This window comes from Podarcis gaigeae, assembly GCF_964106915.1.
Source record: "Podarcis gaigeae genome assembly, chromosome: 3".
Taxonomy (NCBI): Eukaryota; Metazoa; Chordata; class Lepidosauria; order Squamata; family Lacertidae; genus Podarcis; species Podarcis gaigeae.
Window position 1 is genome coordinate 101,782,415 of NC_139680.1, and position 15,092 is coordinate 101,797,506.

The 15,092-nt window shown below is 43.3% G+C and overlaps 1 long non-coding RNA gene across 3 annotated transcripts in view; it reads right to left on the reverse strand.

Moving 5' to 3' along the window:
* Nucleotides 1–339: 339 nt before the first annotated feature.
* LOC310842249 overlaps nucleotides 340–15,092 on the reverse strand; it is a 56,380-nt gene continuing 41,627 nt past the window's right edge. Inside the window, exons 1-2 of one of the 3 annotated variants that reach the window (XR_014563039.1) lie at nucleotides 7,542–7,584; nucleotides 340–404 (exon numbers count right to left, since the gene is read on the reverse strand). This is a non-coding gene — a long non-coding RNA (uncharacterized lncRNA). Of the gene's footprint in view, nucleotides 405–5,674; nucleotides 6,584–7,541; nucleotides 7,585–15,092 lie in introns of those variants that run through there. The other 2 variants (XR_014563040.1, XR_014563038.1) reach the window with 2 other exon arrangements.

Sequence of the window (15,092 nt, forward strand, 5' to 3'; positions counted from 1 at the left end):
CACAGGGGGAAGCCTAGCATTCAAATGCAGTTCTTGTTAAGCTTTGGAATGCCCAAAATAAACACCTGGAGTTTGGTATTCTTAGAAGACTTGTTAGCAGCACGTACAGTTTTTTAAAAATAACAAATACTAAGTGTAAAAAAAACACACCAGAAAACTATAACCAAGTTCCCCCCTGCCGCCCCTTTGCTACGATATGAATATCTAGTGAAAAATAAGAATGGTTGTGAAACAGATTTTCAAGATATTGTAAAGTTCTGTTACTTTCTGTGGAGCCCAAGAGAGGACTCAACTATTTCAGTAACCTGTACTAACCCCTTTCTGCTTGTGGGTTTTGTTTCCTGTTGGATCTCTCATATTTTTTCTTTCTTTCTTTCTACCAGCATTTGGGTATTACTGTTTTCCTAATAAAGGAAGCAGAAGACTTGAATTACAGAGTGTATTTTAACCGAAAAAGAGGAAGGGAAGCGTGTAAAAAAGAAATGGAAGGAGAAGGAAACTATTGTATACTTTCAAACGAAAGGAAGAAAAAAAGTGACAAATGTTACCGAGTAGAAAAATTGGCAAAAACCATCTAAAACTCAGCTTTTCTGTGGAAGAAATCATTCCACTAATTGACTTAAGTTTCACCTTAATCACAGCCAATGTGTGTGCTCAGGCATGAAGAACTATGGATTGGAGTTAGCAATGAAATATTTCAAGTAATACAACAGAGCAGGGGAAATGAACTCTCTTCAAAATGTCTAGTCTTTTTTGAGGATCTTATTTTGTGACATATGGGTTATGTTAGCACTTCATGTTTCTGGCTCAAATACGAACTTGAAAATCAATTTCCCAGAAATTTTCTCTTCTCACACCTTACTTTTTTTTCTTTTTTCTTTTTAAGGCACACAGAGAAATGTAGTCCATTTCTTGTTTTTCACCCCCTGCTTGCCATAATTGTATTGCGATGATGGCAATTCTCTGGGCAGGGATAGATTAGCCATCATAAACTTGCTTGTAGATTCCACCATGATTCAGTGGGGTCTGTGTGCAGTTGCTGGTTCAGGTGTAAACAGGGAGCTTGGCCTGACAGGGGGTGTTCTGTTCTTTGCACTGTCAGGCAAACTTCTGTGTATACCAGGACCCCTGGACAGTTAAATCCAGTCAAAGGCGACTATGGGGTTGCAGCATCTCGTTTTCACACTGAGAGAGCCAGCGTTTGTCCACAGACAGCTTTCCGTGTCATGTGGCCAGCATGACTTAACCGCTTCTGGCACAACGGAACACCGTGACAGAAACCAGAGCACACGGAAACACCATTTACCTTCCGCCGCAGCGGTACCTATTTATCTACTTGCACTGGCGTGCTTTCAAACTGCTAGGTTGGCAGGAGCTGGGACAGAGCAATGGGAGCTCACCCCATTGAAAGGATTCGAACCACGACCTTCCGATCGGCAAGCCCAAGAGGCTCAATGGTTTAGAGATAAAGATAAAGATTGGTTGTGGAGATAAAGTACTTTGCTGGACCAGACCAAAGATCTGTCCAGCCCAGGTCTTTGGTCAGATGCCTTCAGGAAACTCACAAATAAATCATAAAAGCCCCCCCCCCCCCCCGTTGTTCCACAGCAACTGTTATTCAGTGGCACAGATATATTCCTCTTTCAACAAATAAATATTTTCCCAGTCAGTATCTGTCTTGGATTTGAATTGAATTTATATGGTTATAGTCAAATATGCAGGAATGAAAGATAAACAGAATGAACCATGGAAGGAGAAGGAGGGAAGTCGCTGGATATCTAACAGTATGTAAAATGTTTATTTTGAGATGTATAACTTCATAAAATTTGTTGTAAAAAATTAATTGAATTTATATATGTGTTGTTGTTTTGAGCTGTTTTTATAGTCATTATTGTTTTTATATATGCAGTTGTTTTAACTGTTTATACTTTTTTATTTGTAACTGTTCTATATATAAAAGAACTATATAAAAGAACATAGTTTTGACTATGGCAGACCAACACGGCTACCTATCTGTAACTGTTCTATATATATTATTATTTTGTAAATCTCTTTGGGATGCCTCATGAGAAAGGATTCATACATAACGCAGCACTAAGTGTGTGCATGCACATCAAATAAATAACAAAACAGAGGGAAGCTGCTGTAATTTTCCAGACTTCATCCACTCAGAAGGGGCAACTATGCCTGCAAATTTCATCCAGTCATGCCAAAGAACAGAAAACAACTATAGCTCTTGGCTGATTTTTACATTACAATCATTGGGGGAGACATAAATCACTGGAGTTTTAGAAGCTGTGTTCTGATTTCAATCCAAAGTGAAGTGAGTATTCCTGAAAGTGGGCCAAGTCAAACCAATCTGATTCCTGAAATAGAAGTGAAATCAAAATCTTGCTTGTTTAAATGCATGTTTAAATCTCACTGAGTTAAATGGCTTCCTCCCAAGTGGATACATCTTACTAGATGCCATTCCAGACAAAACATGAACCAGGCTTCTGTCATGGCACCTACCCTTTGCAATTCTCTCTCATTAAATATTTGACAGGCGCTGTCTCTGCTGCCTTCCCAGCACCTACTGAAAAAAATTCTCTTCCAACAAGCCTTTTCAGTAAAGATCTTTCCCGGTCTGTACTGGAATTGATTCTTTAAGTCTGTTTTTAGATATCTTTGCATCCATTTTGTCTCCAAACATGGGGAGGGATTCATAGCTGAGTTCAGAGCACACGTGTTGCAGACAAATCATCCCAGTTTCAATCCTTGGCACCTCCAGTTTAAAGGAGATGGAAGCAGCAGGTGAAACACTTCTGTCTGAGATGCAAGAGAGTAACTGCCAGTTAGACAGTTCCGGGATAGGTAGACAGATGGGCTGACTGATATTAGGCAGTTTCCTATGGACACTGATCCTCCAGAGAGTCAATGAGACGTCTCTCATTCATGAATCTGTCAAATCCTGTAAATGCATGCAATGAAGATAACAGGCCAGGTGCTTTCTTGCTTGCTTGCTTGCTTGCTTTACCTTTTATCAAAAGATCCCAGCATTTAACAACAACAATATAACACAATAAAAATGAATTAAATAAACAATATTTGTAATAATAAATTACAAATTTAGAAATTATAAAATTACTATTATTATTTGTTTTCTTTAATAAAACTTATTATTATTATTTGTACCCCACCCATCTGACTGGGTTTTGCCAGCCACTCTGGGCGGCTTCCAGTATATATAAAAACATAGTAAAACATTAAACATTTAAAAACTTCCCAATACAGGGCTGCCTTCAGATGTTTCTTAAATGTTATATAATTACTCATCTCCTTAACATCTGGTGGAAGGGCGTTCCACAGGGTGGGCACCACTACTGAGAAGGTATTATTATTATTAAAACTAAATAATAATAGAAACATAATACAATAATATATTGAGTTTTCTCTCCATATATATTGAGTTCTATGCACATTCTGGATCCCCATGAAGCTTTGGATGATGGCCATGGGCTTGATATAGAATGGCTTGGAGCACTCTCAACAGAAATGGAAAGAAACCACTCAACGGTATTTAGAGATTATAGATACATTTATTCCATACCAAGAATAAGGTGGAATAGCAGGGGTGGGAGGAGGGGTAATAAAACATGGTCAGCCTCAGCACTTTGGCTTCCACCATTGGAAACAATAAAATGAGCTCTGATAGCAAATTTACAACACCACTAAAACTGTCTATCCATCTCCACTTGTTGCTTGTGTTGGACTAAAGGATAAAGACAATCTTTGCCTTGAAGGGTAGAGTGAAAACAACTGTTAAAACAGCTTGCCTTGGTAGTAGGTAGGATAAGGAAGACCAGGTCCTCTGCCTGATGTCCTGGAGGGCTACTGCCAGTCAGAGTAGAAAGCCTAAGCCCTAGATGGCTTAGCACCAATAGTCTGCTCGTGAATGTCCTGGAGACATCTAGCTGGTCGTTGTTGGAAAGTGATTAGATGAACTGTTGGCATGAACCAACAGGACTCTTCTTATGATCGTATGACTCAGAATCCAAATACTTGTCAGCACTTAGTCAAGTAAGTGCACCATGGGAAAAGTACTTCAATGTTGGATAGGCATAATGAAAAAGTACAATAAGCAGACAAGATACTTGTCATGTTTTGAACTGCACTCCTGTTAAGGGTCCACCAGGACCCCTAGACCCTTTTCATATGTACTGCTAGTAAGCCAGGTGTCCCCCATCCTATTTTTGTGCATCTGGTTCTTCCTGCTTAAGTGCAGAACCTTACATTTGTCCCTATTGAAATTCATTTTGTTAGCTTGTGCCCAGTTCTACAATCTGTTAAGGTCATTATGAATTCTGATTCTGTCTTCTGCAGCATTAGCTACACACACACACACACCAGTTCGGTGTCATCTGCAAATTTAATGAACATCCCCTCAATTCCTTCATCCAAGTCATTTATAAAGACGTTGAACAACAACAGGTCAAAAACTACACTGCTCTAGTAAGGCATCATTCAAGTCTTCAGTCTGGCTTGGCGGTCTATAGCAGACACCCACAGTAAGGTCACTGTTGTTTCTCTCTTCTGCAATTTTTACCCATATACTCTCAATCTGCTTTTCATGCTCCAAGTCATGGATTTCTTCACAAGTGTACATATGATTCATATACAATGCTACTCCTCCTCCCTTCTTGTTTGGTATGTTCCTTTTGAACAGGTTATACCCCTCAATTCCTACATTACAGTCATGAGTTTCATCCCACCAGGTTTCAGTAATGCTTACCAGATCATATTTGCAACCCTGTATTAAAAGCTCCAGTTCATCTTGTTTGTTTCCCATACTCTGTGCATTTGTGTAGAGACAATTGAAACCATGGAGGCATTTGCAAAATGATGGTACTCATGCAGCATGTGACATAAGGCCCCTCTTGCGCATGCCAGATCTGCCAGGAACAGTGATGACATTTATTTCCCACAGCAAATATTTGACACTGACAATTTCCACTGGAGCCCGAGAGCTGAGAGAAGGACAGTTAAAACTATTAAAATATCTTTACCTCTCGCATTGGAGTTTGCTTTCCAAAGCAGGTCAGTATCTTGGCCATTCTCCTGGAGAAAACCATGAAATCCTTTAAAGTGAATCACTTCCCACTTCCTCTCTAGCCACACAAGACTTTCGTTCTTAATGACAAAGAATGTCAGAATCTTGAGAATGCAGAAAACAACTGGAGCCACATGGTCCTCTAAAAATACCATGCCCTTCTGGGCTGGCACTGACCAAAGGGTCAAACAGGTTACTGGCTGATTTCTCTCGCTCTCATCTGCTCAGCCTCTCACAAGTCTCTCTGCACTAAATAGCAATTAATTCCTTGAAATAACTGCTCAACAGATGATGATTTCACATAGATTCAATTAAGAGAGGAAATAGTGTACTGATAATAAGGAAAAAATGAAAATCACAATACTGGAACATAGGACTGTGAACATACTAGGAATGTGGGCTTGTGAGAGCAAACCTTTGTTTGAGACTTTGACCCATTATATGATGCCCAAAATCTTCCTGACACAAAGCATGTGGAAGGCATTGAGGCATCGCTCCTGCCCACAACTCACTTCCATAAAGTAGCATGCTCAACTGGTAGACCTTCATCTTGGTATTGGACATTAGTGTAATATTCTCCCATACCTTTTTGGAGAGGCAAGCCATTACCACAGCTGCCTTGCCAATACACTTGTCCAGCTCAGCCTTGATGGAGAGGTTGCTGGTTATGGTGGAACCTAGGTAAACAAAATCACCTACCACCTCAAGAGTGTGTTCACCAATGCTGATGCTGGTAACATCCTGACCCTGGGATGTTGGTCTTCGTCAAGAGGTGCTACAACACTCCGGGGACTGATAATGAGATGTTTTGGTGTGCAGGCCACAGGAGGTACCTCACAATGCTGAGTCTGATGACAAACCTGTGCATAGGACAGTAAAGAACTAGCTCACAGGCCTGGAGCCTGTGTCCACTCTGCAAGAGATTGCTGGGAGTGGAGGAAACTAGGACTCAAAGGAGCTTGATTTTAAGCTGGGGCAGGCTCTTGCTTTACATATAAGGGCTGGGAAGAACCTCAGTGAAGGCCTTCAGGGATGAGACCAGAAGCTCTGGTGCTGAAATCCCAAGGGAGCATAAAAGACTGTTCACGTATGCGACGACAGCCTTGCGGATGTTGTTAGCCCAGAGCTGGAAAAACGACAAAGTCCCTACCAGAGAAGAATGGCAGATTAAGTTGAGGGACTATGCCGAAACGGCAAAGATGACCGGAAGGATCAGAAACCAGGAAGACCAAAACATTAATAAGGAATGGGGGGAATTTATGGTTTACCTTGGAGACCAATGTAAACAGTTAAAGTCGTTAGCGGGATTGCAATAACACTTGTAATGCAACGAGAACTATGGAGGTAATGGAGATGTAAAATATTGGATTATTATAAAAGATGCAGTAGATAAGGCTCAACAATGGGACCCACAGAGGGGGAGGGGGAAGTCCAAAGATTCGTGGGAATTTTGTACTTTTTGATGTGTTGTGGTATGATTGTAAATTCGAATATGTCAAATAATAATAAAAATGGGTGGGGGAAGAGAAGCTCTGAGACTGAAGTAACCATTTATTCCCTCACACCATGATCATAGCTGTCAAGTCTTCCCTTTTCTTGCAAGGAATCCTATTCGGAATAAGGGAATTTCCCTTTAAAAACGGGAAACGTTGACAGCTATGACCATGACCCTTCTCTCTGCTTGCCTGGAGGGGGCCTCTCAGGCTGGGGAGGGCCCCTGAAGCCTTCAAAATACAGAACATTAGCTGATGGGGATGAATGCATACTTTTAATAAAATGTTTCGGTGATGGAAGACGTGAAATGTGGCAGGTAGTCCTGATAACGAAGACGAAGCAGCGTGCGCCAGAACAGACACTCCGGAAGAGAGAAAAGAAGGCGAAGGGAAAGCTCTGTGACTAGATGAGCCTCTCTTTTCAGCTGGGCAAGGCAAAAAAGGTTGCCAACAAAAATGTTAGGGTTTGACAAGGCTTGGCAAAAAGAAAGGCCGAGGCATAAATCTGTGTTTCTGTGAATTATAAGGCCTTCCCGAAGAAGTGACAAATCCCGCCCCTCCTCTGAAGGGGGGGGGGGGAAAGGTATGGAAAAGCATGCGTGGCCCACAGAAAATTATTCCTTCTGGCCGGACCTGCCAAGAGAAAGGAAACATGGGGTGGGGGTGGGGAGAGAATGCACGAGAGATTTGCCAGTGCCAGACACACCATTTCATGTAATAAGCACACCTCATAAAACGTTGAAAAAAATTAATGATTGTAATATACTGTATGTATATTATAAATAGTGACTCGTTTTGAAAGCAGCAATGGTGAAATACTGCCTGAGGGACCGAAAGGTTATGGAGCTTGTGATAAAACACCCAAAGCCAAAAGACATTAATAAAATAAAACAGTAATAAGTTACTGCTTCACACTCAGGAGGAGGTTTTCATCTTCAAAACCGTTGACTAATGCTGACTTTAGCTAATAGTCCAGTTATATGGTTACCAAGCTAAGGGGAGATTTCAGCCTTTTCATGTTCCACACATAACAGTGGGAGGAGGAGAAGTAGAGGCTGGTCCATTAGGATGAATGGGGCACTGTCACACCAACCCCAGTTGCCCCTCAGCCGGGACCCACCTGCCTGCCTCCTTACAGCCAATCCAGTGTGTGGCTCCAGCTGCCATCTTCCTCCACCTGTGTTTCAGTGTTTCCCCTGTAGAACTCAGCAGGGAGGACAGGGACACAATGATACTTAATTGGTTACACCTGTCATTTAAAAAAAACCACAATATACAAATATACAGTACGTAGTGCTGGTATCACCCGCCCCACCAATGTTTAAAGTGTGGCACTCACTGTAACCCATCCAGTGAAAGGCCGGATTTCTTCCGGATTGCCGGAAGAAATATCAACAACCTCAGATATGCAGATGACACAACCTTGATGGCAGAAAGTGAGGAGGAATTAAAGAACCTTTTAATGAGGGTGAAAGAGGAGAGCGCAAAATATGGTCTGAAGCTCAACATCAAAAAAACGAAGATCATGGCCACTGGTCCCATCACCTCCTGGCAGATAGTAGGGGAAGAAATGGAGGCAGTGAGAGATTTTACTTTCTTGGGCTCCATGATCACTGCAGATGGTGACAGCAGCCACAAAATTAAAAGACGCCTGCTTCTTGGGAGAAAGCCGATGGCAAACCTAGACAGCATCTTAAAAAGCAGAGACATCACCTTGCCGACAAAGGTCCGTATGGTTAAAGCTATGGTTTTCTAGTAGTGATGTATGGAAGTGAGAGCTGGACCATAAAGAAGGCTGATTGCCGAAGAATTGATGCTTTTGAATTATGGTCTGGAGGAGATTCCTGAGAGTCCCATGAACTGCAAGAAGATCCAACCTCTCCATTCTGAAGGAAATCAGCCCTGAGTGCTCACTGGAAAGACAGATCCTGAAGCTGAGTCTCCAATACTTTGGCCACCTCATGAGAAGAGAAGACTCCCTGGAAAAGACCCTGATGTTGGGAAAGATGGAGGGCACAAGGAGAAGGGGACGACAGAGGACGAGATGGTTGGACAGTGTTCTCAAAACTACCAGCATGAGTTTGACCAAACTGCGGGAAGTAGTGGAAGACAGGAGTGCCTGGTGTGCTCTGGTCCATGGGGTCACGAAGAGCCGGACACGACTAAACAACAACAACAACAACTCACTGTAACAATGTCATGGTGAATAGCAGCGCTTTTATATATATATATAAGCACTGCAGAAAACCATATTTAAGCATGCGTGAAATCTGCAGACAATGAATGAGATATGTTTGATAGATGTACAGTGGTGCCTCGCAAGACGAAATTAATCCGTTCCGTGAGGCTCTTCGTATAGCGGTTTTTTCGTCTTGCAAAGCAAGCCCATTGACAGCTTAGCGGATTAGCGCTACAGCTGTCAAGCGGCTTCCAGCGATCAGCTGTTAAGCGGCTTATCAGCGGAACAGCTGATAAGCGGCTTAGCGGCTTAAGAAAAGGGCGAAAAAAGCGGGGGGAAACCCGCGGGGGGATGCAAGATTTTTTTCGTCTTGTGAAGCAACCCCATAGGGGAATTCGTTTTGCGAAGCGCCTCCAAAACAGAAAACCCTTTCGTCTAGCGGGTTTTTCGTCTTGCGAGGCATTCGTCTTGCGGGGCACCACTGTATTGACGCATGTGCATGACAGACAGAAGACTCACCCAATATAAACATGGAGAAAATGCAGGGAATATAGCACCGATGCGAACATTTTAACACAAAATAATGGGCCTGGTTCTCCCCCAGTAAACTTGTCAATTTAAATTTCAGATGATTAATTAGTGTGGTAGAGGACACAGTTGTCCACCTCCCCCTGACAAGGCTGCTTTGATTCTGGTTCATTATTGTAAAATAAAGCATTTAAGATGGCCTTTCTAACACTGTGTACAATAGATTTTGTTCATTAAATGGTAATTAATAGTTATGCATCCTTTCATACTCCAAATAAGGATCTAAATGGAGGTTTGGGTATTATACAAATATATTTAAAGTTAATTTTCTGATGACCCAGTTAAAAGCAGATAATTAATCAATGAAGCAGTTTTCTCATCAGCCTGCATTTAAAAACAACAACAGCCCAACACACAGAATTTCACATGGAATAAATTAAATATACCTTGGGAGGAAAAAGGACAGCAACATAAGAAATCCAAAATCTCAGGTTGCTTCCCCTCCCTTTTTTTACTCTAAACAAACCCAACAAGCTTCTAAAGTTACAAAAAAGTGTCCCAATATGAATGAAAAGATTAAGCACGTCATTTGAAACTGGCCATATGTGTTATTATTTATGATTAGTCAAAATTTTACGTTTTGCTTACAAATCTCTTTTCTTTCCTTTCCTTTTTTTCATGTCCCTTCTAATTTCCTGAGATTAAAAGGCGGTCTTTGGAGTATATGGCTGTTTGTAATTAAATAATCCAACAGGCTACCCATGATGAACACAAAGACTACATTGTTTGTGGCTTCCCAAAGATTTTAAAAATGTGGGTTGCTGTCAGCGTAAATCCAGTTGGAGTGGTTTTTCAATCAGGTGTATGCCTGTTTGCTATTTTTATAATAATCTCAGATATACACTTTATATTTTTGTTAAAATATTTGTGTCTTGTCTTTCAGGACAAATGTCATTGCAAGGGGATCCACAAATACTAGCCATATCTAATGCTATGCCAATGAGCAGAAGCTAACTGAAGTTAGTGTACACAAATAATTTAGGTTCTTTTATTTCAGTGGGTCTACTCTGAGGAAGACTTAGATACACACAACCATATCCTTTTGACTTCAGCATGTTAAATTTGGTTTTAAATGCCTCATGCTGTTCCTTCTGCCATCATCCTGCGGACTGGCTCAAAAGTGCTCCAAACTATGAATTGCAAGGCAGTAACTTGGATCCCAGGAAAGAAAATTCATCTGTTTGAAGCTCTCCGGCTTTGTATGGCAGCTCTTTTTCAACACATTTGTTCAAAGCTGGCTAGAACTTCAGACACACTTTCTTTTCGGTCCATAATGTCATCAGAGGTGTAGGAAGGTCAGGTGGTACCTGGTGCGGAAAATTTCTTGTAACCCCCCCCCACACACACATTAATTTTTTATTTTTATTTTGCCTGCAAAAATGGTTTTACGTTATTTCATATTTTCTTCCAAAGGAATGTGGATTCTGGGCCTCTGATAACAAGTAGGCGACTATGGACAGATACTTAAATCTACAGGATGGATTGTGTTTTGGCTTGTGTTATTATATTTTTATTTATTTATTGTTTGTTTGTTTGTTTGTTTGTTTGTTTGTTTGTTTAATAAAGTGCACTGAAAAGTACTTTACCAAAACAAAAAACAAAAAAACACCACAGCAGTAAAATCAAGAAAAATCGGCTGCGTGCAGGGGGCAGGGCAAAGGCAAGGCAAGGCCTAATCTACTCGGCCTAGTCTCATTTTCTTCACCTAAGCCGACTTTCCAGGACCCGGGAAGCCCTGCGGAGGGTAGGGCAGTAGGGTAATTCATAAAAAACATTTTTTTAAAAAATGCCTGTTCCAAAGGTCACATCAGTTAATATCTTGACCCTGCTCCACTGAATTGAAATTTCAGCCTTCATGATATAGCAAAACGGCCAAGTAAACAGCTATTTTCATGGAGGACGGTAAAGATATTAACTGATATGCATGAAATTTCATATATAGCTATATAATCCCTGGTGTAGTAAGATAAGACCTTTGGAGCAGGCATTTTCAAAAAAAAAGTTTCTGTGATGCAGGAATCTTTCACCCAATGGGGGGCTCGAACCCACGACCTTGAGATTAAGAGTCTCATGCTGTACCAACTGAGCTATGCCAATATAAAATAACCCTGGATTCTGAATTTTCTGGGTGTTGGTGTTGTTGTTCCAGTGGAAAACACCCACTGGTAGTCCAAAACACTTTGGATGACCTATCAGTGATATTCCTGGAGTGTATTTTTCATCCCTTGATGTTGGTAAAGTAAAGGTAAAGGGAACCCTGACTATTAGGTCTAGTCATGACCGATTCTGGGGTTGCGTAGCTCATCTCGCTTTATTGGCCAAGGGAGCCGGCGTACAGCTTCCGGGTCATGTGGCCAGCATGACTAAGCCGCTTCTGGCGAACCAGAGCAGCGCACGGAAACACTGTTTACCTCCCTGCTGGAGCGGTACCTATTTATCTACTTGCACTTTGACGTGCTTTCGAACTGCTAGGTTGGCAGGAGAGGGACCAAACATCAGGAGCTCACCCCCTCGCGGGGATTCGAACTGCCGACCTTCTGACTGGCATGTCCTAGGCTCTGTGGTTTAACCCACAGCGTCACCTGCGCCCCTTGATGTTGGTAGAGCAACATAAACTGGACTCTAACAGACTGTGTGCATGAAATGCCCGACCTAACCACTTCCACTGCTTATTTAATGTGTCTCCTAGCTAGGTTATATGGGAAGGCACACATTTTTGCTCTGCAAACGGGTTATGTACTCACAGCAGACCAACTGAAATCAATGGACATGACAACCTTAAGTTCACTCAGCCCTGTATACCTGGTGGAGCGTCTCCACCCACATTGTCCAGCCCGGACACTGTGGTCCAGCTCCTAGGGCCTTCTGGCACTTCCCTCACTGCAAGAAGTGAAGATACAGGGAACCAGGTCTTCTCAGTAGTGGCACCCTCCCTGTGGAATGCCCTCCCATCACAAGTTAAGGAGATAAGTAACCACAGTGGTGCCCCGCAAGACGAATGCCTCGCTAAACGAAAAACCCGCAAGACGAAAGGGTTTTCCGATTTTTTAGCGGCTTCGCAAGACGAATTTCCCCATGGGCTTGCTTCGCAAGACGAAAGCCCATAGGGAAATCTCTGGGGACAGCGGGGAAGCGCAGCGCGCCTTCTCCTCTGTTCCTGGACCTGTCCTAAGGCTTGCGGTGGGAGGTCCGGGAACAGAGGACAAGGCGCGAAGGGCTTCTCCTCTGTTCCCGGGGCTTGCGGTGGGAGGAGGGTTTTTCCTCCCCACCGCCAAAATTCAGAACAGCATTCTGAATGTTGGTGGTGGGGAGGAAAGCCCTCCTCCCACCGCAAGCCTTCAGGACAGGTCCGGGAACAGAGGGGAAGGTGCGCAGCGCTTCTCCTCTGTTCCCGGGGCTTGCGGTGGGAGGAGGGTTTTTCCTCCCCACCGCCAACATTCAGAACAGCATTCTGAATGTTGGCGGTGGGGAGGAAAGCCCTCCTCCCACCGCAAGCCTTCAGGACAGGTCCGGGAACAGAGGGGAAGGTGCGCAGCGCTTCTCCTCTGTTCCCAGACCTGTCTTGAAGACTTGCGGTGGGAGGAAGGTTTTCCTCCCCACCGCCAACATTCAGAAGGCTGTTCTGAAGGCTGGCGGTGGGAAGAAAAGCCCTTCTCCCCCCAGCCTTCAGAAGAGTTCCCGCCTAGGCTGCAGATAGCAGCCTGCTGCCCCGCGCGAGGGGCGCTCTTAAGCAGAGCGCCCCTCGCGCGGAGCAGACATTCGCCGCTTGGGGAGCCCTGCAGGGGAAGTCTTGCAGGGCTCCCCAAGCTGCGAATGTCTGCCCCTCGCGCGGGGCAGCAGGCTGCTATCCGCAGCTTGGAGAGCCCTCTGGACCTCTTCTGAAGGCGGGCGGGGGGCAAAAGTCTTTGTCCCCCCTGCCTGCCTTCCCGGGGGATTTTAAAATGCTGGCGGGCGGCAGCGCTGCCGCCCGCCAGCATTTTAAAATCGCCCCAGGACAGCGGAGAAGTCTCCGCTGTCCCGGGAAGGGGGGGGAAGCAAAGACTTTCGCCCCCCCCCCGTCGGCCTTCAGAAGAGGTCGGGGGACAGACTGTCCCCAGACCTGGTCTGAAGGCGGTTTCCAAAGGAACACATTGATTGATTTTCAATGCATTCCTATGGGAAACCGTGCTTCGCAAGACGAAAAACTCGCTAGACGAAAAGACTTGCGGAACGAATTAATTTCGTCTTGCGAGGCACCACTGTATAAATTTTTAGAAGACATCTGAAGGCAGCCCTGTATAGGGAAGTTTTAAACGTTTGATGTTTTTATTGTGTTCTTATATCTGCTGGAAGCCACTCAGAGTTTCTGGGGGAACCTAGTCAGACGGTCGGGGTACAATCTTCTTCTTCTTCTTCTTCTTCTTCTTCTTCTTCTTCTTCTTCTTCTTCTTCTCCTCCTCCTCCTCCTCCTCCTCCTCCTCCTCCTCCTCCTCCTCCTCCTCCTCCGTCTCTGTGGGAGGGATGGTCAGGGCCATAGATGAGATCTCCCAGCACTGTTATTGCTGAAACCAGGACAGTACGGGGGCAAGGTAGGGTGGGCTTCTTTTTTTTAAATAAATAATATTTATTAAGAATTTAAGAATTACAAAAATAAAGAAAAGAAAAGAAAAGAAAAAGAATTAAAGATAACAAAACAATACAATACAATACAAAAACAAAAATACTTCATATACATAACAAAACAAGACAAAAACAATTTAAAACACATCCAATACTTTCAATATTATTATCTTTCATTTACTTGTTTCAGCGACCTCCTCACACCTCCCTTTTTTGTATTCCACTTCAATTGGTTGTTTCAGCAAATCCTTTCCATCTTCCTCAATTTTCTGTCCTATAATTTATCTTAACACATTCTAGGGTGGGCTTCTTGAGGAACAGCCCGTTTGACACCACCCCAACCTCACTGCCATGCTGCCCCACCTCTGCACAGTATAGTGACACTTCACATGGAGACCATTTATGCTAACAACCAGCTCCTTAGCTGGTCTACTCTGAGCATGACATGACTAACTCAAGTTCAGTTATTTCAGTGGGTATATTCTGAAGCATGACTTAGTTGAATAGAGGGGTGGAATTTGTCCCCATACATCATCATCATCATCATTATTACAGTGGTACCTTGGGTTAAGTACTTAATTAGTTCTGGAGGTCCGTACTTAACCTGAAACTGCTCTTAACCTGAAGCACCACTTTAGCTAATGGGGCCTCCCGCTGCTGCTGTGCCACCGGAGCACGATTTGTGTTCTCATCCTGAAGCAAAGTTCTTAACCTGAAGCACTATTTCTGGCTTAGTGGAGTGTGTAACCTGAAGCGTATGTAACCTGAAGTGTATGTAACCTGAGGTACCACTGTATTTTAATCAAAAGTCACACCCACACCAGACATTTAAAGCACACAACATCCCCCCAAGAAAACCAGGAACTGTAGTTTGTTAAGGCTGCTGGCAAGGGCTAAACTACAGTTCCCAGGATTCTTTGGAGGAAGTGATGTGATTTAAATTTGCACCGCATATGCTTTAAATGGCTGGTGTGGATCTGGCCTAAGAGTAGCAGTTCCCAGCGTAGCACCACACTTTTAAAAGAAGCCAACACTTGGCAGAGTTTTCTTTTCCGCTGAGCTGCCATTTCCTTATTTATTATTTATCGTTTGTCCATTTATTTTTATTTCTTATATCCCACCCTTTCTCTCACGAGAGCCCAGG